General features: G+C 47.2%; 1 long non-coding RNA gene across 2 annotated transcripts in view; it reads right to left on the bottom strand.

The window, feature by feature from the left end:
* LOC112550915 overlaps positions 1-25,809 on the bottom strand; it is a 46,450-nt gene that overhangs the window by 19,090 nt on the left and 1,551 nt on the right. For both annotated transcript variants that reach the window (XR_003094988.1, XR_003094987.1), the window contains exon 2: positions 7,335-7,364. This is a non-coding gene — a long non-coding RNA (uncharacterized LOC112550915). The remainder of the gene's footprint in view (positions 1-7,334; positions 7,365-25,809) is intronic.

Raw genomic sequence — 25,809 nt, 5'->3', positions numbered from 1 at the left:
ATGGCAGCAGGGCGCATTAACTAAAGCTCATCAAATGAGCAGCCTCTGCATGTGTATAGGCACCCCAAAAGACCAAATCCTCAACCACTACAATGCACCACAGGGAGAAAGGGAGGGAGGGAAGGGAGGAGGAGAGACCAGGGACACAACAGCTGGGGCCTCTGCATGGAAGGGAATTTGTTAGGTGAAATATGCTCAGAGGACCTTTGGATGTGAAAGTCAATTAGACACCTCTTAATACTGGGAGTTGTTTCAAAGGCATTTCAGGATAAGCAGCAATGATTCTCTTCTGGGAAGCAAAATAGGACAAATCAATCAATCAATCAGAGCTCATCTGCTTAATTCCTAATGGTAAGGATGCACTTTCCTTTCACATCCTTTCCTCTCCCCCTCTCTTGCCACCCTGGATAGCTTCCCCCACCATTAATTTGGGTTATAGTCAAACTTTTGAACTACTTAAGAGAGACTCTTAAGTCAAGCATCCTCGCTCCTCTTACTTGGGCAGCAGAAGTCATTTGGTATTCCCAGCCTGGTGCAAAACCATTCCAGAATCCCTGGTTTTAATATGAAGCGTAATACTTTTCCTTTCTCTTCCATAGTTTGATATTATCTGCAGAGCTGAGCTAGTTTCTAATAAACAGGGATAAATTATTTGCTTGTCACGGAGACTCGGTAAGCCAGGTATGTTTCAGTCAAAAGTGACCCGGGTCAGCATTCTCCCCGAAGGGTGAAAGAGGTTTTTCATTTGTTGTTTCGGCTAACCCTGATCTTCAATTTGGCTCGTTAGTCAACACTGGGTAGGACCCCAACTCTCAGACACCCCTTTTAAGGGAGGCAACTCTGTACTGAACAGGTTATGGCCCAAGTTTGTATAAGAGGAGTAGAAGAGCAGAAAAGAAAGAGGTCTTGGCACAACCAAGGAGTTTCAAGACCAGTTTTACTGCATATTATCCACCTTTGTCCCCCCCACCTTTAACCTCACATCTGCTCCTTTCAGACGACCTCCTTGGGAAAGGAGCCCATGCTGCTTAAGTTGTACCTTTCATTGGGTTCACCTTTTCACAGCAACTTAGCCTACAAACCAGTTTTTCCCACTCCTTGTGAATAATTTTAGCTTGGCTACTTAGAGACTAAGGAAATAAAGATTCGATAACTCCATATAGATGTCCTGGACACATCTGTATCATTGTAGCATCTGACTGCCGATAATCAATAGATTACAAAAAAGAGGCAAGATATTATAATGAAGAGACATTGATAACCAAGGGTCTTGCAATCAAGAGCTATGAAATAATGTACAAGTCACTCTGGTACAACGTTATGGTTGCACACCTAAAGCTGGATTGCAATGGGTTTGTGAGAAGACTGCTTCTTGTGCCCAGCCCTGGTAAAGCCATAAATCCAGAAATCTGGCATTTCAGGCAAATTAACCCACTGTACTAACTGCACCAAGATAAGCATATGCAGCCCCAATTACATACACCCCAAATAGTCAAATCCATCCCTCTTGTCCCTCTTGCTATACTATCATTCCCCGCCCCGCTGTGCCACCCTGCTAACATGACTTCCACTGCTGATCCCCTACTTGAAGTTTTAACTTTATTTCTTCTCCGTCTCATGTTTCACTTTCCAGCTCTCCTCCCTGAGATTCCCCACCATATCTGCTCTCTCTCCATCTCCTCCCTTGCCCCCCAAGCACAGATCCCAACCGTTTCATGACTATACAGCCATGGCTAGAGCAACACTACACAAGTGTGTAGGACAACGCTCTAGCCTCGTCACTTCAGTTGCGAGCAAGGTAGAGACTACGATCCAGACCGAGCTGACACCCTGAAGCACTCTCTACACCTGGCCTCCTTATTAAGTTGTCCAAACCTGTCACTAAGGAGATTCTGCCTACAAAGGGGGAAGGAACAGGGAAGCATCTCCCTCTTTCAGGCTCCAAGCCCTGTTCCAGCCAGGACTGGGAAGCATATATACTAGAGCCCAGGAGGAGAAGAACTGAAATCAGCAATTGCCCGTCCTTGTCCTTGCAGCATGTATAATGAAGTCAAGAAAGGTTCCTACATTCCCAGAAAACTTTCCCAAGTTGGTGACATGACACCAAATTCTGTCTTCCCAACTCATCAGTAGCAGGCTCCCTGGAAGCCCAGGGGTCTCTCTGGAAGGTTCAAGGGGTGCAGGGTATCTTGAATATTTCACTGAAGGTTTCCTCCCCCTTATCAGATGACAGAGATAAAAAGGTGTTTGCAGAAACAAAGTCTAATGATTCCTTCCCCGCTCAGCCGCTGGGATTCACATTCTTGCTATTTGCTGATGCACCATAATCCCACTAGCTCTCCAGCCAAGAGACATAAGAGAAAGGAGAACTTGGGAGATGCAGAGAAATGAGCAAGGCTGTAAGAAAAGCTTTGGGGTCTCCTTCAGATACCAGAAAAAGCCTGCTTCTTGCCTAGTCACCTCTGAGCACGGCCAACTGCTCATAATCCTGCCAGCAATGACTGCTACCAATTCTCTTCCAAGTGCTTTACAGTGAACTGGAAGACTTGGAAGCACCTATGGTCCGTGCCCATGCCCATCACTAAAACCCAAACGTCAATCACAGGGTATGAAAATATGAAGCTGATAAAATGATATTTGTCCCTAAAAAACAGATCAGCTACATCATAAAACCTAGTGAGCTTTACTCCATCTATTAATGGATAGCAACAACATTATTACCATATTGGTCTACCAAAATTGCCACTTTACTGAAAGGCAAGGAAGTCATCTCAGTGCCATGCATGGGTTTTTGTCATGCCACAGTGACCACATCCTTCCAGCAACACTAGAAACTAAATTGTTAAGTAGAACTGCTGCTTTATAACCTTGGACTTTCTTCTGAATAAATCTAGTTTACATTCAATTCTGAGAAGCAGCAAACCTGCTTTCAGAAAATGTTGTCCTAATAAAACTTCAAAGCTCAGCTTTGTAAATCAGCTTTACAAGTGGTTTCTTTTCTGTCAATGGGCCACCTTTTCTCAGGAGCCAACGTTTATGAGAGAAAATAGAGGAATTAAAAAGCATTTCTAAGCATATCACTAAGGTGTTATGATTTACGGGGTGTGCATGTTTGGACAGCATCCCCTTGCCTCTCACAGGCAGATCTCCTCATTCCCATTCTCTGTGCCTCTGCTACCCAGATTCTTGCAAATACGTGAGCTACTTTAACCTGTCCTTCACTATTCAACAGACTGTGCGGCAACTCCTGATCCTTCTACTTCACTTCTAATTCAGGAAAACATCTCTAAGAGAAAGCACTTCAATACATACTCGTCCCACAGAAGCAAAAATGTTTGTCAAAGCCATTTTTCAGTGTCTTCCTGAACAAGGGCTTCACGCATCTGGACTTCAGAATTTGGTTGTTACGTACTAGTGGTTTCTTGTCTGCCAGCTAACACCACTTTTTCTTAAAATGAATCCTGTGCTATAAAAACCAATATACAAATTCCCACCAAATTAAAGTTGGTTTCCTAAAGGTTAAAAGCTAAACAGAATTTATAATCACAGTCCAATATACATGAAGTCTTCTAGCCACCAAAATATTACAGAAGCCTGGAGTCACTACAGAGTAAGAAAACCATTACTGCAGGCTCTCCTGCAGTTTTAAACTTTCCCACTGAATAACCAGTGGGTAAGAGGCATTGTTGCATTAGTTGCATCTTGCTGCAGCATAGAAGCAGTTATTGTTTTTTTGGTTTATTTTTAAGATATAGCTAACTATAATCTCATTAAATATAGGAGGCATCACCTTACAGTTAAGGCTGCCAGGCTCTGGAATGGGCTCCCAAGGGAGGTGGTGCTCTCCCCTACCTTGGGGGTCTTCAACAGCAGGTTGGATAGATGTCTGGCTGGGGTACTATGATCCCAGTACTCATTCCTGCCCAGGGCAGGGGGGTCGGACTTGATGATCTGTTCAGGTCCCTTCCGACCCTAGAAACTATGAAACTATAAATAAAAATTAGGATTTTCCACCATAAAGATTAAAGGGCAGTTAATAAATACAAACTAACTTTAATCAAACAAACAAAGCCTATAATAAAAGGTGTCAGGGCATTCTCTTCAATCAGCCAAACCACAGAGAACATCAGGGAAGGAGAAATACCTGAGCACTACAGTATTTGGGCACCCAATCCACAATTTTCCTATCAGAATCGCTACACTATTTATGGACCCATTGTCCGTTCAGGATACAAAAAATGTATAATTTTGAGCACAACTTTTTTGTTCTTTCAACAAGCAACTGCTTTCAGACGGCAAAGAAGAACAAGTCTAATTCAGATGCATTTTCTCTGCTCTGCAAAAACTTGAGTCAGAGTACGAGTCCAAGAAGAAGGTGGCTTTCTTTTTTCCCCACTCTGTATGCCTGCCTGTACTTGAAAGCAGCTCTGTTTAATTGCTGAATGGGTTAAAATGAAATTTCACTGCATACTAGACAGTCTGCTGCTAGCAGACAGAAAAAAAACCACTGAGTCAGGGACCTAATAGTGGACAATTTTGAAAATTATAGGGTGTGTCAATAATGGAGATAACAGTGAAACTCAAAAGGAATAATCTCAAATAATAGGAAAAAATGAGCAACTGCCAGCAACAAAGCCATTAGTATCAGGGCTTTTATCTTTGTCTAACGCTGGAGCTGGAGACAAACTTAAAGACACTACAGACAGAACATGATGGAAGTCGAAACGTGAAGCGATCCCCATCCCTCTACAACACGGGAGGCTGCAAGCAGCATGGAGCTCACCACCCAATTGCCGGAAATAAATTATGAGAAACAACTACAGACTCTGCCTTTTGTCCATATTTTTAGCTGCTTCCATGTGCACGCCATTAATAAAAACAACATCCGAATGGGAAACAAAAGGGCCCTCCGCCGACATGCATGCATTTTCACTCCTCTTGTGACAACTTAGGTTGCACATTGCCTTTGCTTAGAGTAGAGGGTTCTCGAAGCGTGTTTGCTTGGTCTTGGCCACGACTATATTCCACCTATGGTTTCACTAGGTAACAATGGATTTACTCAAATCCAAGACAAGGGTTTTTTCCCCCCAAACAATAAGGGCAAGAGCAGAGGGTTGTGAAGCACATAACAGCACTCCAAGTGCTGTCCGAATGGCCACTCCAGCATGTGGACAAATACCGTGACCCTCAGTTAAAAGACAGGGAAACTTAAGCAAAGAAATGAAGCTGTTCACCCGAAGTCATGGAGAGTCCCTGTCAAAATCAGGGCCCAAGGCGAGGCGTGCCCAAGCCCCGTGCTCCCGTGTGTAGCTGTCCTCTGCCTTATCCAGCCTGACAGATGTCCCGACTACAACTGCTGATGTCAGAGCCACATAAAGATGGGAGCTCCACTGGCCTAGGCCACGAGTATGACGGATGAGGGAAGGCCCAGTTGACAGCAACAGTACATGTACCAGGAACATGGCCTCAAGACAATTTCCTTTACAGAAATAATCCCAGACAGTATGAGAAAAGACGCACCAGAGAGCAAAAGATGAGAAATGAGGCGGTCTCAGTACTAGTGCAACTTGTTCATGCCAGGAAGGATCTCAGGCATCTCTCTGCACCCTTCAGCCTTAGTTTGCCCAGTCACTTCCAGGAAGTAACTACAGTAACTGAACCGGAGCAAAGCAAGCCATGCAGCGAAGCAGCAGCCAGAACGACCGTTCTCATCCACCTGCCGTTTTCAGGTTAGAATAATAGTTTGGTTTGAACGACAAGAATAAAAACAACTCAGTTGGACCTCACCGATTCAAAGCTACAACTGGGAAGTGAATCAGCAGTGGGTTAGGCATGTCTGCAAAGCAGCAAGTCAGACAGGAAGGAGAAGGCAATCTCTGCTCTGAAAACAGGCGGGAGCAGGGTGTGGTGATAACCGTCAAGTGAGAATTCAGGCAGGCTTACCCACGGGCAAAGCACTTTTCATTCAGGCTCACAATCAGCGGCTTCCTTTTTTGTTTTTACTTTGCAAAACATGCAGCAAAAACCATCAGAGAGCACACCCTGCGTACCTGCCCCCCTTACACAGTACAGAGAAGAGTCTGGGAGCGGAGAAATGATGGAAACATCAAGAATCACGGGCGAGTGAAGAAGCCAGACAAATCCACATCCTTCCCCTGAGCTGCCAAGAACCTGCATGCGACTATTTTGCAAATATAGTTCCTCAAATCTTCCAGGAGAAGGGGCTGGACAGTGGAGAAGTCTCCCCATGCATCAAAAAGTTCAAACCTCAAGGTGTAGCAATTTTGTCTCCTTGTCACCCCCAAGAGACTGCAAGAGCGTGAGGAAAGCAAGGGCAACGTGCATCGTGCCACAGCCTTGAGAACCTGCATGGGAGATGCTCTGGTAGTCTGATCAAGGACTCATGCTTGGGTTAGTTCCCCATGAACCAGCTATGCCTCACCCCTGCAATGCTGCCATCCCCTATTAACTGACGGGGAGGCCTGTGGCAGTAAGACCCCAGTAGCATATTCAGTGCAAGTTTCTCCACCCCACCTCACCTCTTCCCTACGCACAGTGGGGTTTTCAATGGGGCAGGAACAGTCAGCCTGGGAGGTTCACACTGCTCCAACTGACAAAGAAACCCCAAGATAAATTCATAATGGAAACTCTGACCCAACCTTAACTATAGCACGCCATAATCTGATCTGCGTGTGAACTAACTCCCATCGTCTCAATGGTATTTATCTTACTTTAACTCCTGTTACAAAAGGGTTGAGTCATAGAGCAGTGCTAGCCAAGTCGCAAAAGTGCAAGGCTTGCTAAAACTCTGCTCAAGGATAAACAGGCTCTGTCCTAAACCAGGTTACGAGCAAGGCGCTCCACGGGCACTTTGCTAGCCAGACTCCAGGTCCTCCGGACAATGGCGTTTTCCTCCACGCCACAGAGAACAGGACAGTCCTGCCAAAGGGACTAGAAAAGCAAAGCGCCGCTCTTCAGTTCATGGTAACACGTATTAACCGGGCCCCGAGAAACCCGATACGTTAGCAACCCCATGTACGGCGAGCGACCCAATCACACTGCAGCGTGTCAGGAGAAAAGGAAAAGCATATACTCTGCATGCAGATTAGTCCCGAAACTGGGTCACTTCTTGCTTTTGGGGGGGTGGGGGAGAGGAAAGGGGGACTTTTTTCAGACCCTTTTGGGCCTTCACCCAGAGTTTAAACCTACCTGGCGCGGCGTGGCAATTTTTACAGCTGTCCAAGCTGCTCAAACGATGCTGACACGGGCAGCGTGAAAGCATATTGCATGGACAGGGCGGGTAGTTCTTAGAATTCAGTTCACGAGCTACTTACCGGTTCTTTTCTAGTTCATTGTGCGTAGACCTGGAAGAGAAACAAAAATTTGGATTAGCCTCCTTTGACCTCGCTGCACGACAGTCCAATTGCTGCGAGCTGCAAACACTCCCCGCAGTGCATCCCAGCACGCCGGCAGCCACCGGTGTGCACAGCCGCCACGCTGCCCCCTCTCTCGCACCACTATCCGGAAGCCTAGGGCTTTCGCTCAGATTTGCAAGAAATTTGCCCCCCAGATTGAAGGGGGGCGGGAAATGTTTGCAAGCCAGAAAGGAAGGAAATGGTGTGAAGAACAGATGAAGAGTCAGGAGCCCTAGAGAAGCTATTTACCTCTGCTGTGCTTCAGTCTGCCCTTCTATTGATATCACCTCTCACACAGGGGTATTCTGAGACTTAATTAACATGCATAAAATACTTGGAGATTTTTAGCGGGGAGCTGCTCTGAAAGACAAGCCCAGACAAGCCAGACAGTGGGTGGCTAGCTAGATTTGTCCCACGTGCTGTCAGGACCCAAAATATAACTCGGCATTTGGACCCATGAAGGCAGGATGTACTTATGTAGGGACACAAGGAAAGCATTTTTTCTGCCCTCCATGCAAGCGATACCCTCTCTCAAGATGCTTCGAAGCATCACGGGCGCTCAAGGCTGACTCTCCACCTCACCTCCAGCACCGCTGACAATCAGAGATGCCAGCAACACCGCACACTCGCTTATGGTCGGCCATCTGTGCCCTCGAAAAAGGGCGCTCACTTGTATCACTAGATAGGCCCTGAAAATGCGGACCCTTGTTTTTATACCCATCTACGCAGCATCAAGCTCCTGCTGAGAAATGAAACTGGTTAGAAACAAAAGAAAAGGCTAGCCTATTTTCCCCCCAATCTATGTTTTAAAAAAATCTTTCAGGGCTTACAATCTTCGGTGTTAGTAACACAAGCGAGGTTGTTAAGGATAATTAAATAAAATACAGATGGACTGAAATTCGCAATGCAGCCTTTCACTACATGGTTACCTTAAAATAAGGGCAAAGGAGTCAAGCATTTAATAAAAAAGGATCTATTTTCTGTAATTTGGCATCGCATTTCTTCTGGAGCTCGGAGAAGATTATCCTCTACCCCCCGCCCATCTGGTGGATCCCGCAGGGATTTCTACAATTAGGGAACTGACTGGAGGACCCACTCCAAGGGAAACCCAGGAATAATTAAGCTTGTCTCAAAAACGGAAAAGGGGGGGGGGGGGGGCGCGGAGGGAGGAGGAGAAAGCAGGCTGAACAGGTGTTAAAAGCTCGGTAAAGACCACGAACAAACCTATATCCACGTGGGAAACAGAACATAGTTTAACAGAAGGAGGCCCCTGAGGACTGCAGATTAACGAGGCATCATTGGGACTTGCAGACAGATGAACACGGGCTTTAGCGGCACATCAGTACTGTCCTTGTTTGGCATTGGCTCTTAAAGGCACAGTGCAGCACACTTAAAAAGCTCCCAGAGAAGCCGTTTTCATTTGTCAGCATGTCAATGTCTGCAAAGCCCAAGGAAGGTCCCCTTGGCGCTGCACCCCGGTTAAGGAAGCAATTACTGCTGGTTCTTCTGCTTTTCTGTACATCTTCTGATCACCGATGAATCCAGAAGCCCCAGGCTCACGTTTCAAACGGTAGCCTCTAGTTAGCACTCAGCAATTTAGAGATACTCAAGTCACCTGCACGTGCAGCATGCATGAAAGTCTAAACGTGAGCTGTCTGCACTGCAAGGGGAATGGCACCTCGAAGTCAGGACAGCATCTGCCATGGTCTGTGCCATCCTCATAGATCCTGGCCTGGACAGCGACACTGCTCAGGGAAGACAAGGAGCTGCTAGCCCCAGTTCTGTGGATCCTGTGACCCTACTAGTCTTTGCAAGCAGCACAGGAGGCCCGAGCATGGAAGTACTGCATTAGGCATTGGAGCTGCACCCCAGCCCAGTGCTCTGGCCCCAAGCATGCAAGGGATTTTCATGCCCATTGAGTCCAGGTGTCTTTTACCTATGTAACACCAAATTGCTTGGCCTCCATATATGAAATGACTTTCACCTTTGGCCGCACAAGTTATTGACCTTAAACCAGCAAAACCCATTTGGCCATGCAACCTAAAATGGAGCTAGGGTACATGTCCCCTCCCTTACACACCAAGCCCACCCCTTAAAAAACCTGACCAAGTTCTTTGGATCATTTTATTAGTCTTATTTACTGTACGTTCCTGCAAGAGACTTTGCACCCTTCCTGGCTATTACATTAACAGCTATAAAGCCAAAGATATGCAATGGATTGAATTCCTATATAATAATCGAGCCAATTATAAAGGCCAGCGCTGAAAGAACAAAGTTTGGCTCACTGCTGTGAACAAAATTAAAACAGCAGGTTCCCCCTACTCCTCTCACACAGGAGACTCTTTATTACCTATCTTCTTTCCGACAAACAACACAACTGCGAGGGGTCACAGACGTTTCACCAAGCCAGGATATTTATGCTGTGACTTTTAACCATATCAGCAGTGCTAGCTTTCCCACCGCAGCTGCATGCAGACAAAAGAATCTCAAGCAAACACTGAACATATCCTGCTAGGTTGCTCCCTGGGTTACTAGCACCAGTTAAGATGAAGCAAACTGAAAACATTTTTTTAAATGTCAGGTGAGTTCAGATAATCCGAATGGATTTAATTATTCAGCCTGGACAATACATGGTGGAAATGCAGTAGTTTCATTTAATTTTTCACAACTTCTGACTATTGTCTTCTTCATCTTTGGGCTCTATGTGTTACAAAGATTTCTTTGGATTTGAAGCAGGCACTCTTGACATTCAAATGGAGAAAAAAAAAAATACATGCATTCATGAATTTTTTTTTAAATACAAGATTCTGCAAATACAGCCCCCAAAACATAAATAGTGTGTCTAAACTGACAATTGAATGATATTTAAAACAAAAATCTTTATTTCTCTGATGACGATCTCTCAAATGTATTTTAACAAAATTACTCTGTCCTTGCAGTAGCCAAACGTGGGCAATGCCTTTGTCCTCCTGCTTTATCTGTGGCAAATTAGGGGATATTTGGGGACATTGTGCCTGGTAGCTGTGCAAAAGGATTGTTTGTGCAATTTTCTGAAGGTTGGACATACACTTGGATAGGATGATTTAGATAGGGATGATCCTGCCTTGATCAGGGTTGGACTAAATGACCTACCGAGGTCCCTTCCAGCCCTACTTTTCTATGATTCTCTCTAATCATCAGCTAGCAACCAGGACAAGAAGTCAGGCTATAAGATTATCAAACTAAAGGCAAATATTCAGAATTACAGAATACCCTTCTGATCAAACAACAAAATTATTATTGCATTATATAAAAAGAGACGTCGGCCGCTTGATAACCTGAACATTTTGTATCTACAGTTACAAGCCACCTTCGAGGTACTGTGCTACGACTACATAGGCAAGGTGCGTTTCTCTGGGTTGCGTGCGCGTGTCACTTTGCACGTTTGTCAGCGCCGTGTGTAGAGTCGGCCTTGCTATTCTTAACAAGCAGTCGCATCACGGTCAGAAACTGAACTAAGGGAGTCCACATGCATGCCACCACCCAGGCTAAGCACAAGGACATCTGCCACCAGCAGCAGGGGCCAGCAGGTACAGACAAATTCCTATCGAGACAAGAAGGCCCCAGCATATTTGCCTTGATTTTTTTTATTTGGCTATCCCAAATCCCCTGTTCCCAAACTTCCTTCTAAACATCAGCAAGGGAACAGGAAAATGCATTATAGTTTTAAAAAGTCAAAACGTGCTATAGAAAGATATGCTATAGAAATATATATACGGCTATATATGGTCATGGCAGAAAAGGGATTCAATACATTGGTCAATATGCAGAATCAATCTAATTGGCAATGCCCCTTTAAATCTGACTCAAGTCTTTAAAGAAGGGGAACGAAGGACCCTACTTCAGATGGTCTGGCCGGGGCTCATGCAGAGAGAACTAGAAGTTTCCCGCATAAGATGTTCAAGTTGACAAAAAAAAAAATATAAGAGAGCAGTCAGCCAATTCCCCACCAGCTCTGTTACCAGGATGAAGCTAGAAAGGGATGGGCTGGAATAACGGCTTCCCAATGCCTTTGCCAACACAGGAGTCTAGCAAAGCTTGCAAAATAACAACAGGACATGATTTGCCAAATTTTGGAAACAATGACTATTGACCACTATCGCTTACTAGCCAATTCCTCCCCTGTTTGCAAGTTAGCCGCTATGCTCCAATACGTAACTTTACTTCAAGCCTGTTCTAATAAACTTAGAACAAGCTGCGGAGAATTCTCTTTATGAGCTATCATTTTTTCCCTCAGTTTAGCTCAATTTAAATAAAATATGTTGAACCATGGCACGTGAAAGTTGCATCAAAACAAGTCAATGGTCAGGTCCAATTTATTCTCTCTAAACCAACAATTTAATGAATACCTCACTGCCTTCCAACATACAGCAGGCGACAGCTGGGAAAATACATGCTGTATTCTTTATAAATCAACAGGATGTTTTAACCTCCACCTCCACCCACAAAGGAGTGAAAATTATATAACACCTGTGATCCCAGCAGAGTCTTGACCAAAAATTCAATGCAAAACTCGGGTGCTTCAGGGTAAAGATTCACCCTTCACGTAGAGATGGAGTAGGTGAGTATATGCAGTGAAGAAAACAAGGTTAGGGTAGGTCGAGACAGCATTGCAGGTAGACTATGGGGCTGCAATACTGGCTACACTCGAATGGCAATGGGTGAGTTTAGGGCTTTGAATCATTGTACATATGGACTTTCGAGCTAGTGAAGTTGGAGGCCAGGGGACTCCCTCCCTAGTGTAAAGGTTTCTGTGCCACTATTTCACCCCATACAAAGCTCTGCTCTGAGCTCCAGGATCAGGACCCGTTGCTCTCAATACCATACAAACACAGATCCAAGACTGTTCTTGTCCCTCAAACCAAATACAAAAGCTATCCACCTGCCCCTCTCCCAATGCTAAGGTCTATAACGAACACTGTATACAACTAGCCCAGACACCGTTCCCATTAATAAAGCTACCCTGAAAGAGGAGAGCATGTTGGGAAGTTCTACTGCACACGCAGACCGTTCCAACGTCTCCTCACCTTGGCCGTGTCCTCTCAGCCTGATCAGGTCGCCCCAACCCCTTCATGTCCCTCCACTGACCCCTCTTTTCTGCCACATCAAATATCAGCTGCTTGTTCTTGGCTTCACAGCCCTTTCCAGTTTGGCGCCCACTACTATTCTCTTCGTTGCCAGTCCTCAACTCTAACCTTCCATCACGTCCTCCAACAAATGCCTTGATGTTTTCTTCCACCCCTTCAACGTGCATCAGCCTCTCCTTGAACGAATTCAAAAGCCATTTCCAACTCCCTCCTTACAACTGACCTCTGCTGGAAATTGCCAACTGATAATGAAGAGGTAGAAAGGAAGTAGAGATGCTGAGCAGCTCTCTCTCTAAATAAGCTGACCCTAAACCTGTGCATGTAGGTGCTAATCACATGCTGAAGGAAGTCGGAGTTGTGCCAGCACACTCCAAAGACACGGACAAACACCCAGTCTATGAGCCGTGGGCCTGATGCAAAGCTCATCAACAGAAAAGTTTGGGATGAGGCCTGCCTCTGTTACTCCTGTCTGACATCCCACTTTCTACCTGCATTTGCTTTCTGTACCTTATCCTGGGGGCTATAGCCCCCTTGTAAGATGGTCCCTGCTACAAAACATCTGCACAGCACCTTGCACCTCCCTCATCTTGGCAGATGCCTCCAAGACCATCATAATACAAGTAGTAAAAGCACAACCTGTGCATGAAATCCCAAATCTTTCCACCAACCTGGGAAAGTTCAACGCTGGAATTTCAAAGGCGGCTCAGGGAGTTGTATGCCCCACTCAGCAGAGAAGGGGACACAGCCGCTGGCATCCATGACTGTTCATTCATCTTTGGAAAACTCACTTGCCTCAGCTATCGACCCTCACCAGGGTACCCAAGCACCGCAGAAGATTTATGCTCACAGCACCGCTGGGAGAGAAGCCAGTGCTGTTCCTGCTCAGACGGGGAGAAACCAAGACACAAGGAGACTAAGTGACTTTTCCCAATGCCACCCAGGGAATCTGTGCTGAAGCAAGGCCTCTGCAGTGCCAAACCAGCACCCTAGCCACCGAGTCACCCTTCCACTCAGAGGGTAAGGGGTTAAATAACAGCACCATCGGATGCTCAGACCCAAGAGGGAAGATCGGAGGGGTGGCAAGCTGCCCAACGCATTGCAGACTTTGAATAGGAAAATGAAAACCCCAAGTACATGTCCTCTCCTGATGATAAACGAGCCAACACTGCACTAGGACACTATGGCACGAGGCACCAGAGAAGAATCAAGAGATAAAAGCCAAGAAATATTATTCTACGGATAAAACCCCGTTAGATAGGACACAGTGCACTACCCACAGGTGGTGAAGGAGGTGTCCGAGCAGAGCAGGCCCAGAGTCACGCAGTCAATTTGCCAGGGAGGTGGGGAAGGCTATGAACAGCGCTACTCTCCCATGTTATACGCCACAGATCTCCCATGGAGTCGGAGAAGGCTGGAAGACAGAGCTGGGGGGCATCTGCATCCCTCCACACCACCACTTCCAAGCATTTTATCTGGGAGCCAGAGCACATCCTTAATTAGGACACAATGAGGATTTCCCTGCAGGGGTCCACAGCTGGTGTGCCCTCCTCCTGCATGGTCAGATCCTCAGTGCCTCCTCCCCCGGACAGCGCTGAGACGCAGGCACTCTCCAGCCACCTGTGATCCCCAACCCGTTGGGCAGAACTGCCCTGCATGGCCACAGGGAATGGTGCCCGCCGAATGAGCAGCTATTCAATATCTGGTTTTCTCCTCGCTGGCCTGTGTGTGGCCTCATGCCAAACCCTGCTCTGAACACAGAATTCGTTTTCTCCCAGGCTTTTCTACAATGCTCGCTGAGGGCAGAAACCAAGTGCTTCCCAAATCCAAACAAGTTTATCCTCACAGCTCCCCATTTTATGTAAAGCAGGGGTTCCCATGCTGTGGTACGCGTACCCCTGTACACCAGACATCTCTGGGGGGTACGGGGGAGAAATTACGTAAAGGTGGATTTAATTTTCATTCTAATTGGCACTTAAGGGCTAAAAATATAAACTGAACGCTGGTAGGGGTATGCAGACAGCTGGTAAATCTGGAAGGGAGTATGCAATAAGAAAAAGTTTGGGAACCTCTACTGTAGAAGAAAGCAGAGTGAGATCTAGATTTCCCAATAAACAGCAGGAATCCTGTTGGAAGCTGCGGAGATCTTCTTTTCCAGAGTACTTTGCATTCGTATGTTCAAAGTACAGCTCCCAGTGACTGCATGTGCGCAGCTTCAGGAAAGCAGACCCACAAGCTGGTACCCAGAGGCTGCCTCCCATTTTCACGTAACCCGTCCCCATCCGTTTTCCAGGCAGCCCTAGTCTCCATGTCCCAGTCCCCATACAATATTAGCCCCTTTGCTCAGCCAGTCTCTGACCCCATCGTCGTCACCACTCTCCTCCCCCAGCCCAATCCTGTCTCCACACTCTGCCTGGCCAGACCCAGTTCCCTCCTCTACTGTCGTTCCTCATCACATCTCTCTTTCCCATCATCTCGCTCCCAGAAGCTTGTCTCAACTTCTCCCTGCCTTGGGGGTGGAACTGCAGTGGGTTTCATATTTTTAAAGTGAATCTACTGAACCTTACCAGCCTGCCTGTCCCACAGGTTGAGGAGCTTTGCAGACCTACAACAGTGGTGCTCAAACTTTTCATCCAGCGGGCTGGATGGGCAGTGCCTGATCCCTCCGTGGACTGGATCCAACCAGTGGACCAAACCCAGTGCCCCGGGCAGGCAAAGCAGGGCCCCATCTGGCTATGCAGAGTGGGATGGGGAGCAGCTGGCCCCAATCAAGCCCAGCACGGAGTAGGGGGCTTGGCTTAGCCCCAACCTGGGGGGGGAGGAGGAGGGAAGGGAAGAGCATGTCTCAGCCGTGATCCAGCACCCCCCCCCCCACATAAGGAGGGGGTGTAGCCCAGCTCCCAGGAGGAAGGGGGCATGGCCCAGCCCCAACTTGCCTGGGTGCGAGGGAGGGGTTATGGCCAGGACCTTAGGGTGGAGGGAAGGGAGGGAGAAGGGGGCATGGACCAGCCCTGAACCAGCTGCACAGGAGGAGGGGATGTGGCCTGGCCCCAACCTGGCTGCACAGGGGGAGGGGGTATGGCCCAGCCCTGATATGACGGTGTGTGGGGCAAGGGTCCCACCACATGAGGCGTGGGAATTTGGCAGCATGGAGGGGTGGCAGCATTAACTGCCACTGCTCCCCACTACCAATTCCCTGACCCTCAGGGAGTCCTGCAGGCCACAGGCTGAGCATCCCAGCCCTATAACATAGGAAGCAGCTTCTTCATACCTGCACGAAAATCCCCGACAGGGAACGGAGATGTCAAAGTCCGAGGAGAGAGAGTCCTCGGAGACCCCTTCTGCACGCCAGCTGGGAGGGATTCTACTGGCATGTGGATGGACAGAACGGCTTCACGCCACCTGCACGGTAGGTGCCCCAAACCCCAAAAGGTAGATGCTAAATATCTTAGCATCTTATGATCCAGGACTGAGTCAAAGGCTCCTGGACAAATCAAGTGAATGCAAACAGACAAGCAAGCTGGAGATTTTGCAGAAATAAGGGACCTGCCACACTGAAAATCAAATAATTCAATTATATATCATTATTCATGCAAACAAAATCATCGTTTTTCTGTGTCCCCCCGTTGCACATCTGAACACACTGGAAGTCAAGCGATTGCCCATCCTCCTCCCAGCGAGGACCTCGGGATCAGGGCCTCAGACTGAGCACTGCACTTCCAAAGCACAGCCATCGAGGCTGTTCAGGAAGGAGGATATAATCAGTGGATAAAGCACGGCACTGGTCTAGAAGCCTACCTTCCATAGGCTTTCAATAAGACTTAGGAGCTTAAGTGCTTATGAAAATGGAGCATTTGTGCTTTCGGATTCCTCTCATAGGGATGGTACAACCTGCAGAGCCCTCTAACCTGCCCGACACCTCGACACAGCGTGCGACAGTCGAGAGTGGACTCCAGAGGTCTCAAGTCCCAGTCCTGTGCCCTGCATCCTGCACCTCGCTTCCTCGCTTGTCAGGGACAATCCAGGCATAGCTATGCCTATTTTTTGCTATGTATTTTCCCATGCTTCTGGGCTTTGCTGGTTGTATCCCCTCTCCTTCCTGCTACACGTGGCAAGGTGTTTTTAAGCCCTCCTGGAGGTGCTGGGTGTTGGCCTCGAGGACTATGACTGTGGGGTGCCCATGCTCCTGCTGGGACCACAGCCAGGGTCCACGTGGGGTCAAGGTTGACTGTAGAGTTTAGATTCTGGATCGTATAGGATGGTTTGGGTAGGCACGATCCCCCATCAGGCAGGGGGTTGGACTAGACAGCTTCTGGAGTCCCTTCCAGCCCTAGTTCTCTACGGCTCTCACATGCTGCAGCATTGTTTTTTCTGGAAGACGGTCACAGCCTCAGCAACATCCAGTGAAAGGCACAACTCTGTTTTGAGGAAATGGAGCTGGCGGAGACCAGAGCGGACTGCTCCTGCCCCGCGGAGCCTCCCCCAAAGGGCTGCGAGTTCCCTTGAGTCGCATCAGGAAGACGGAGCTATTGGTTTCCAAAGGCCATTGTGCTGAAACTAAATGGGCTTGAAAACCAGCAGTTGTGGCTGAGCTTTCTCTACTGCTCAGGCTTGCCAGCTTCCTCTCTTACTCCATCAATGTGGCTGTTATGTAGCATTTGCCAACTCTAGATCGAAAAGCCTTAACAAAGGAAGGAAATGATCATTTCTCTTCACTTTACACTCGAGGGAACTGAGTCTCAGAGTTGCCTCTGGTTGCAAGACGGGCCCAAACCCGGAACAGATCCTAAGTCCCCTGACTTCCACGCCTGTGCCCTATCGGATCATAGGAAAGCAGGACTGGAAGGGACCTCACGAGGTCATCTAGTCCAGTCTCCTGCTCAAGGCAGGATCAACTCTTGACCAAACCATCCCATCCAAACATCTGTTCAACCTGCTCTTGAAAATTTCCGAGGATGGATAGTCCACAACTTCTCTTGGTAGCCTGTACCAATGTCTGATCACCTTCAGAGCCAAACAGTTTGTCCTCATCTCCAACCTAAATTTCCCCTGCTGCAGCTGTTGCTCATAGTCTTGTCACTTAAAGCCGCGGAGAAAAGTCCATCTCCATCCTCTCTATATTACCATTTAAAGACTTACCAAATCCTCCCTCAGTCTCTTCTTCTCCAGAATAAATAACCCTAGTTCTTTCAGACTTTCCTCATAAGCCTTGCTTCCCAGACCCCTAATTATTTTTGTTCTTTTGTGCTGGCCTCTTTCCAGTCTGTCCACATCCTTCTTGAAGTGTGGGGCCAGAACTGGACACAGTGCTCCAGGTGAGGCCTCACCAATGCTGAGTACTTGCAGGTGCCACTCCTGTGAATGAAACCCAGTATGCTGTTGGTTTTTTATGCAACTTGAGCACACTGTTGGCTCATCTTTACCTTATGGTCCACTGTATCCTCCAGGTCCTTCTCTGCAATACTGCAGCCTAGGCAGTCATTCCCCAGTTGGTACTTGTGCATGCAATTAATTCTGTCCCAAGTGCACTTGTCCTGGCTGAATCTCATCTGGTTGCTTGCAAACTATTTTTCCAGTTGATCCATGTCATTCTGGATCCTAGCCCTGCTCTCCAGAGTGTCTGCAACCCCACCCAATTTGGTGTCATCCATAAATTTGCTAAGTATGCACTCGATCCCATCACCCATGCCATTAATGAAGATATTAAACAATGACAGTCTGTTTCAGCAGATGGGGGTCTCTCTCAGACCTCATGAGTCTGAGAAACAAAGTTCAATAGTGTAGCCTCAATTCTCCCCTGGACTGACACGCCTCCTCCTCCCTCAGCTATGGTAGCACAACAGAGAGAAGGATTTGGCCTAGAGCTCTTGTTCAGTGCAGAGGAAAGAGCTGCTCAGTGCACATGCTGGTTCCTTAGGAAGGAAGCAAGGTATAAACAACTGCCTTACATCACTGAAATGAAAGTCTATGAAATCAAATTAGGATCAGAGAAGGGAAGTGGAGTAGACAGCACAGAAATGAGAGATGGGAAAATATCCAGAGGGGTGGAAAATGCAGGACTGTTCCCTTCAAAATGATCAAGGGGATAGCATCACATAAATACAAGCGCCAGGCAAAGGCCAGCCAAGTGCACAGCCCTGGAGACCTACAGGCTTCGAACATGAGAACCCAAAAGAGTCGACAAAAAACAGATCAGATCTTTGTGGGATCCAACAGGGAGGGAACTGGGAGTCAGTTCTCTCCAAGGGAGACAAACAGAAGCCAGGCTTTGAATTCAGACTGCCCAAAAGACCTGGGAGACAATGCGGTTGTAGTAACTCCATAAAGGAAGGCAATTAACTCAGCAGGGTGACATGCAAAAGGGGCCGGGATGCTCAGGCCACAGCAAGGAATACATCTTAAAGCTCAACCAAGACCCGGGATTAGGACAAGCACAACTGCTTCTCATTCGCAGCCTCCTACCAGGAGAAGAGGCAGGATGCCAGGTTAGACAGTGCTACAGGTGGCAATGTCTCTGCGGAGGCAGAGGGGTAAAGGCAGCAGGACCGTGAGCAAACACAAGCTTGTGAACGGTGGACGAAGCCTTCCAGAGAGGAGCAGACACAGCAAAGGTAAAAGGAAGGCGAGACAAAAAGTTTGATGAAGGCGGCATACTAATTAAACCCGGGAATCCACTGTGTACTGCACACCAGGTCACTTATTAGAGGAATCAAGATAAGACGGACGACGAGGCACTAACAGCAAAGGCTGACCAAATAGCCAGCCTCGTCGTTCTACAGCTCCCAAATAGCTGGGGCTTCTTCTATACATACTTCAAAAAGCCAGGGATGCTTGCTGAGGTTTCCTTTCATTGCTCCAGCACAGAGACACCCTCACCACGGTAAGAATAGATAAGGCACCAGTGGTTCTACTACACACCTCTTACCCTGGAAAGGGCCAGACAAAACGGAGGGGAGTATACCCGAGCCCACCTAGCAATGGTACGACTGCAAAAAAAGGAGACCTGCTCACATCACTTTGACAACAGCTCCAAAAGGATTTCCTATAATTAATCAGTGCGCAGGAGGTTGTTGTGGGCTGATGGACCTCAAGCCATGGAGAAGAATAATTTACAGGCAGAAGATACCACAGTAATGATAATAAATAAGTTATATCCATGTAGCATATCAGCCTGATTCTCACTTACATCAAGCCCTCCCCCATAACTCTAGCAGTGTAAAGGGGCCTTAAATTACATTTACAACCACTAAAGTATCCTGCTATAAATGAAAACTAGGCTCAGAGTAAACTCCATCCCTGCTGCGTTACTGCACAGCTCACCCATAGTACAGGGCTGTATGGGCCATGTTAATAATAAATAAAGCACTACCTGGAGAACATTATTTCTAGCTCTGTGGGCTTCTCCCACATGAAGGGTTGTAAAATAAGCAAGGTGACAAGGGGTAACAGGAGCTGCACACTGAAGACCTGCTAAAGCCAGGCCTTTTTTTTTTTTTTTTTTAAATTCTGTGCCATGACTTATACTCTTGACTGACTTTAACTGGGACCCTCCTAACGTTCTTGACTTCTCCTCTAACCATGGCAATCGTGGTATCACAGCGTGGTGCCCTCCAAGCTGTTTGCAACAGACAGTTTGAAAACCCGTACACTGGGAATTTTTTCCACTGCCAGTCACAGATGCAAAATCACAAGTAGAGATGAGGAAAGCCACAACTCATGTCGCTGGTTCCAGATGCTCCAGCATGGCACACGGCTTCCTTGTCTTTTCTTGCATGCGTGGATGAGGTCTTGGAGACCAATTTCCAAAAGACACCCGGATCTGGTCCTCTACTCCTCTATTGACCAAATCCATCCCCGACTGTTGAAGCTGATGGAATTACAGCACGGGAGAATCTGGCCCACTGTGTGCATAGCAGTTTCCCTGCTGTCCAGGGCTCTCTCTAAACTGCCTTGGTACCATATTACTCTGTTACAGGTATGACCCAATGTTGGTGCAATCAAACCAGAAACTACTTCCAGAGGACACTCACGCTCCTGTACTAACATGCAGATAATCCAGCTGAGAATGAATTCAGCTCTGGCACTGAGTGCTTACATGCTCGCCTCTTCTTGATGAAGGCAGAATTTGAGGCAAGGTGTTTAGGGACATAGGGAATGGAGGGAGGGGGAAACCAGCAGTCTCTTTTCACATCAGAATATTTAAAACTTCACTGACATTTCTTAAAGAAACGTGCCCATTTGCATTTGGCCATGTTCTCTTTTGTTCATAATGCACTTGCACAGTCTTAAATAAGGAAAACCATCTCCCCTCACAGTTTGTCCTGCCTCCATCTGATAAATGATCTTCTTCCTCAGTCCTCCCAAAGGCTGCATGTGAATGTGATCGCATAGATGCCCTCTCACCCCCAGCTAAGCAGGATATAGTCCATCTGGACATTAAGGGGACACTGTGAAGGTCTCAAAACCAAAGGAACAGCAGTGGATTCCTCCTTTGACAGTGGATCATGGAACGGAAAGAAGCCATTTGAGTCACCAAGCCCAGCCTCCAGCCGTCTTGGATCTGCTCATTACATCATCAAAACTAAAGAGCGTAGAACTGGGTCACAAGCAAAACAGCCTGATAGCACCACGCACGTGTCTGTACAACGTGCTGGAGTCCTAAGGTGCTACAGTACTGCCGATAACAATGGCAACATATTACTTGTAGCAAGGACTATTTGGTCTTGCAAGGCCGAATTATTTAAACACCCTCCCAGTGTTGGGTAAGCTGCACCCTAGAGAGGGAAAAGACAAAGGGGGGCAGGGTTCGAGTCAAGGCCCCTTACTCCCGAGTGGAAGCTCGCACTTTTTGCTGTTTCTGGAGAAGGATAGTGAGCGCGTGCATATGCATCAGAATCAGACCTCAAAACAAGTAACATGTAGGTCTGGAAGCAGGACGGAGACTTCGGGATGAAGGCACTTCTTACACCGAGAGAAGGGACCTGAACAAAGCAGGGGTGGGTGTTAGGTGCAAAGAAGTGGGAGACAAAGTTTTTTGGGTAAATCTGGTATGTTTATTAGACCAACTAAAAGGAAGTGGGGGAGCATTCCCAGCAGATAAGTCATTTTCCTCCACCACTGGCTCCCTGCATGACCTTGGCCAAGTCACTTAGTCCCCCTGTGCCTGAAGCCCACTGTAGTGGAGGAGGGCAGGAGACTGGGGAAGAACAAAGAGCAAGGGTAAAAGTAAGAAAGACTGTTTTAAAGAGGAAGAGAAGCAGGAGTGGTGGGGGAGGTGGGGTAAGCATTGTGTAATAATGGGAAAAGAAAATGGCTGGAGTCGAATTATGACCCGAGCACAAAGTGTAGTGGTCAGGGTGTCGATGTGGGACTTGAGACCCGGGATCAGATTCTCGTGGCACCCCCTGCTACCCGTTCAATTCACAGCAGTAAAGACAGACATAACTTTTCGATGCTTCAGAAGCGGGTGGGGGAAGGACTGGCCCTATCAGCAGCCATCAGCTGTCACCTCTATGTGCTCCTTCAGCGACAAGGCCACTGAACCAGTGTGACATTAACCCTGAACAGAAGTGTTAACCTGACAAGGGTTTTGCTACACTTATAGGAACAGTTACACCACAACAACTTATACAGGTATCATTCTACACTGAAACAACTGTTGCCTCCCTCCATAACCTCATATATCCTTGTCTGTTGAGATAACAGGTTATTTTCACCTCTCCGCCTCCCCAGGATGCTGCAAGGGAAAATATGTTAAAGACCAGGAGAAGCTCCAACACTACCAACCAACTAAGTAGCATCTAGAGTATGAATCGCTTGGCCTACCGGAGGCTAAAATTGGCCCTCTACTCATCCTGGCTACATGGTGAAGTCACCCCATACAGTGTCAAGTCTGGCTTACTTCAGCGCCAGACAGCTCAAGGTTTGCTTGTGGCTACACAAGTCACATCTTCTTATCTTCGATGCCAGCGTCTGGGAACCCGTGGCATGTAAAGCTGTTCCCTGAGGCAGTGGCAGTTCCCTGGGCAGGTAGTCCTTGCCTGCCCCTCTCCCCAGGCAGTCAGGACACCATGTACAAACTCATTTAAACACTGAACTCTCGAGTCCTGGAAGAAGCAGCGTCTCTTCTCCCTTCCCAAAGGAGCTTTAAAAGGGCATGAGAGTTGGGCACCACAGCTGCAGAAAAGCAGCAGCAGACAACCTGAGAATGGACATTAGAAGTGTGAGCAACAACACTGCAAACTGGGGTACAAAACACAGGTGGGAAAGGACTGTTAAATGGAGAGAAGAAAAGGTTTGGTAGGGATGAAAGCCACAGAAGAAGGGACACAGACAGTCAGATTTTTAAAAGCTCCAATGCAGATGGATATTTGAACACCAGGCTGCCAATCTCAGATCTTTGAAATACCTAACCCCACTGCAAGGGCTTGAAAAACCTGCCTTTGTGCTCAGCAGCAGAGATGGGGTGAAGAGAACAGAACAAAGAGAAGGAGCCATAATTCAATCAATCCCAACTCTTGAGAGTGGTGGGAAGATGCTCCATGTACTTGGCCTTCAGGGTGTTGATCACCCACGGTACCACATGCCTTCATTGGGAGCCGAGAGCTCCCAGCACCCATCAAATGATGCATGGCACTTCCCAGGATCAGCCCCCAAATGTTTCTGAGATCACACGAGCTTTGCTGCATGCCTGGGAGTTTTACAAATGCAAATGATGAGCTAATATTATAATTGAATTTCTGATTCTCTTACAAATCTTAACTTCGTTAAACTGATTGTATTTTGGGGGGAAAACATATCAGTTAGTATCCATGCTGATTACTGTATTTCCTGCTCATGTAGCATTTTAAATGGATTAAAGTCTTCCTATACCATTATTCAGAATTCATAAACAAAATCAGGACACTCCTCAGTTCAACGACTGTCAAATAACGGGGACTATTCATTTCCACCGATAGCAAGAAGGTTCACAGAAGCATCTCCCGGTCAGACAAAGGGCCGCGAATCCATTGATCAAAGCGTAACCCTGCTCCGTATGTTTTATTCTCCTCTCACAAGTCAAGCACTGTCCCTCAAATGGCTGCTCCCTTGCACACAGCAAATAAACAACACAGAGCAACTCATTTTCATCTCAGAGGATTGGAAATCATCCTAGACTTGTTAAATCTGTTTAAAAAAAAAAACAAACATCAAATGATGTTAGGGATTTAACTTATTCCTTTGATCTACTTAAACATTAAGGCATTTTGTACTCTGCTGCCTCCCTTGTTACCAGCCATGCTGGCCCTCATCCTGCACTTACACAGCTGCTCGAGCACCAAGCACACGTGCAGTCTTGTTGGCTTCCACAGAACTGGCCGTGGACTGAATCGGGTGCCGTGGCTGCAGGACCGCGACCTTGGTATGCAACGCCAGCCACGGAAGGCCTTGAAAACACTTGTGCAAAAAAGACACAGGCTCTAAACCCACCAGCGACTCTGGCTTCCAAGGGACTGCCCCACGGATACAGCAAGCTGGTGTGCTCTGCCAACTGCAAGATCAGGCCAAAGCTGAGAAGGGAGAAGACATCCTGAACCAAAATGTCCTACTTAAAGCCACATCAAGTGAGTAAAGGAAAAAACAGACAAAAAACAAACAAACAAAAAACCCAGATGCTGCTTTTTTCAGATGACTGCACTCCTATTTGGGGTATGAACAGAAAAGAATAATCTCACAGGCTTTGGAAAAGCTTGCATAGTTATGTAAGTACATGTACATACACATGCATATAGATATCTAGAGAGAGATCTCTCTATACACAGCACTGTTCAGAGGGTAGTGGAGGAGTCTTTTTTTTTTTTTTCTTTTTACACATGTAAAAGGACAGGCTCTCTACTGCTCTGAAGTGCCTGGGTGACTGTGCAAGGGAGCAAATCGGGACAAAACAGCTGCAACATCCAAGCTGCAGATTTAGGAAAATGCTCAGACTGAAGCACGTAAAAATCTATTTCCATTTTTTCCTCTTTAATGAAAACAAGAACCTCTAGGCTTTATAGAAGTGTTAGCCACCTAGCCCAAGATGGATTTAAAATGAGGACATTTGGTTCATTTAAAACACACCAACTAAGGAAAAACAAAGAAGGCAACTGTGTTTTGTTAGATCTGCTTGAGAGAAACATCAGTCCATCATGCTGAATATTGCCAAGTTCATCCCTGCATTCGAACACAGGCTGCCCCACATTTTGGTTACTGTTGACGAGGCTACACATCAAGGTAAAACTGGACGTCTTAAAAAAAACACAAGCAGAAACTTTGGTTTTCACTCCCTAAGCAAAACCACATTTTGAACATTAAAGCTTTGATTTCTGTCAAAAAGAGACTAAAATGGGCCCTATTTTAAAAAGGCCTAATGCTACAAAAGTCACACAAAACAGACTGCAGCAATCAGGGGTCACCTGGGACTTCACAGCTGTCACTACCCTGCACACTACGGATGCAGGAAATGCCAGTAATTTCTTACCACAGCCCAGGCTCCTATGATCTGAGCTGAGCAACATTCGTTCTCTCTTTGCTGCATAAGGTCTGCAACATGCAGCCAGCCAGACCCAGTTTTGCCCAGTTTCACCCGGTAGTGATCACTAGGAATACACCACACAAGGCATTCCTTGACAATGTTTGCTGCTCTCTTAAATAGTACCAAAACTCATGCCAACGCCAGAGCCAAACATGTGCCTTCGTCCTTCATACCAGGCACACAAAGGCGGCATTAAAAAATCCCACAAAATATCCTATTTCTTTGTGGCCTTGGAGATCTTGAGATACTGTGCACATCCTGCCAACTAACTTGCTGGTCTAATAGCAGCACAACACGAAGGAAGCGTCTCAGGGCTCCATACTGGCAGCGAGGTCTGAGCGCTCAGCTGTGGGGGAGCAGGACTGACTCGCCTCGTTTTTCAGCAAATGCAGGAACTGGAACCGTGGGTCTGCTGAGGGCTCTGCTTCCAGCCCTCTTTTGCCAATGGTCAAGCCACCATTACCAGAGCCTTTGAGAGGAAGAACAGGGGAAAAGGAGTAGTGAGCCTTCAGGGCATCCTACACGGGGCAAAACAGATTCCAGTCCTGCAGAATCACTTCCCAGCAGAGGCAGAAGCTACATGAGATTTGGGTCCGGGATCGAGGGGGGATTGAAAGTGAGCAGAACTGCCCTGAAATCACCAGGGAAAGCACTGCAGAGGAGCACCCCCATCCCCTCTCAGTCCACAGCAAACTGCTGACGATGCCGTTTGGCCCGG

The sequence above is a fragment of the Alligator sinensis genome, unplaced genomic scaffold, assembly GCF_000455745.1.
Source record: "Alligator sinensis unplaced genomic scaffold, ASM45574v1 scaffold559_1, whole genome shotgun sequence".
NCBI lineage: Eukaryota > Metazoa > Chordata > Crocodylia > Alligatoridae > Alligator > Alligator sinensis.
This window is presented reverse-complemented; position numbering and strand designations above follow the sequence as displayed.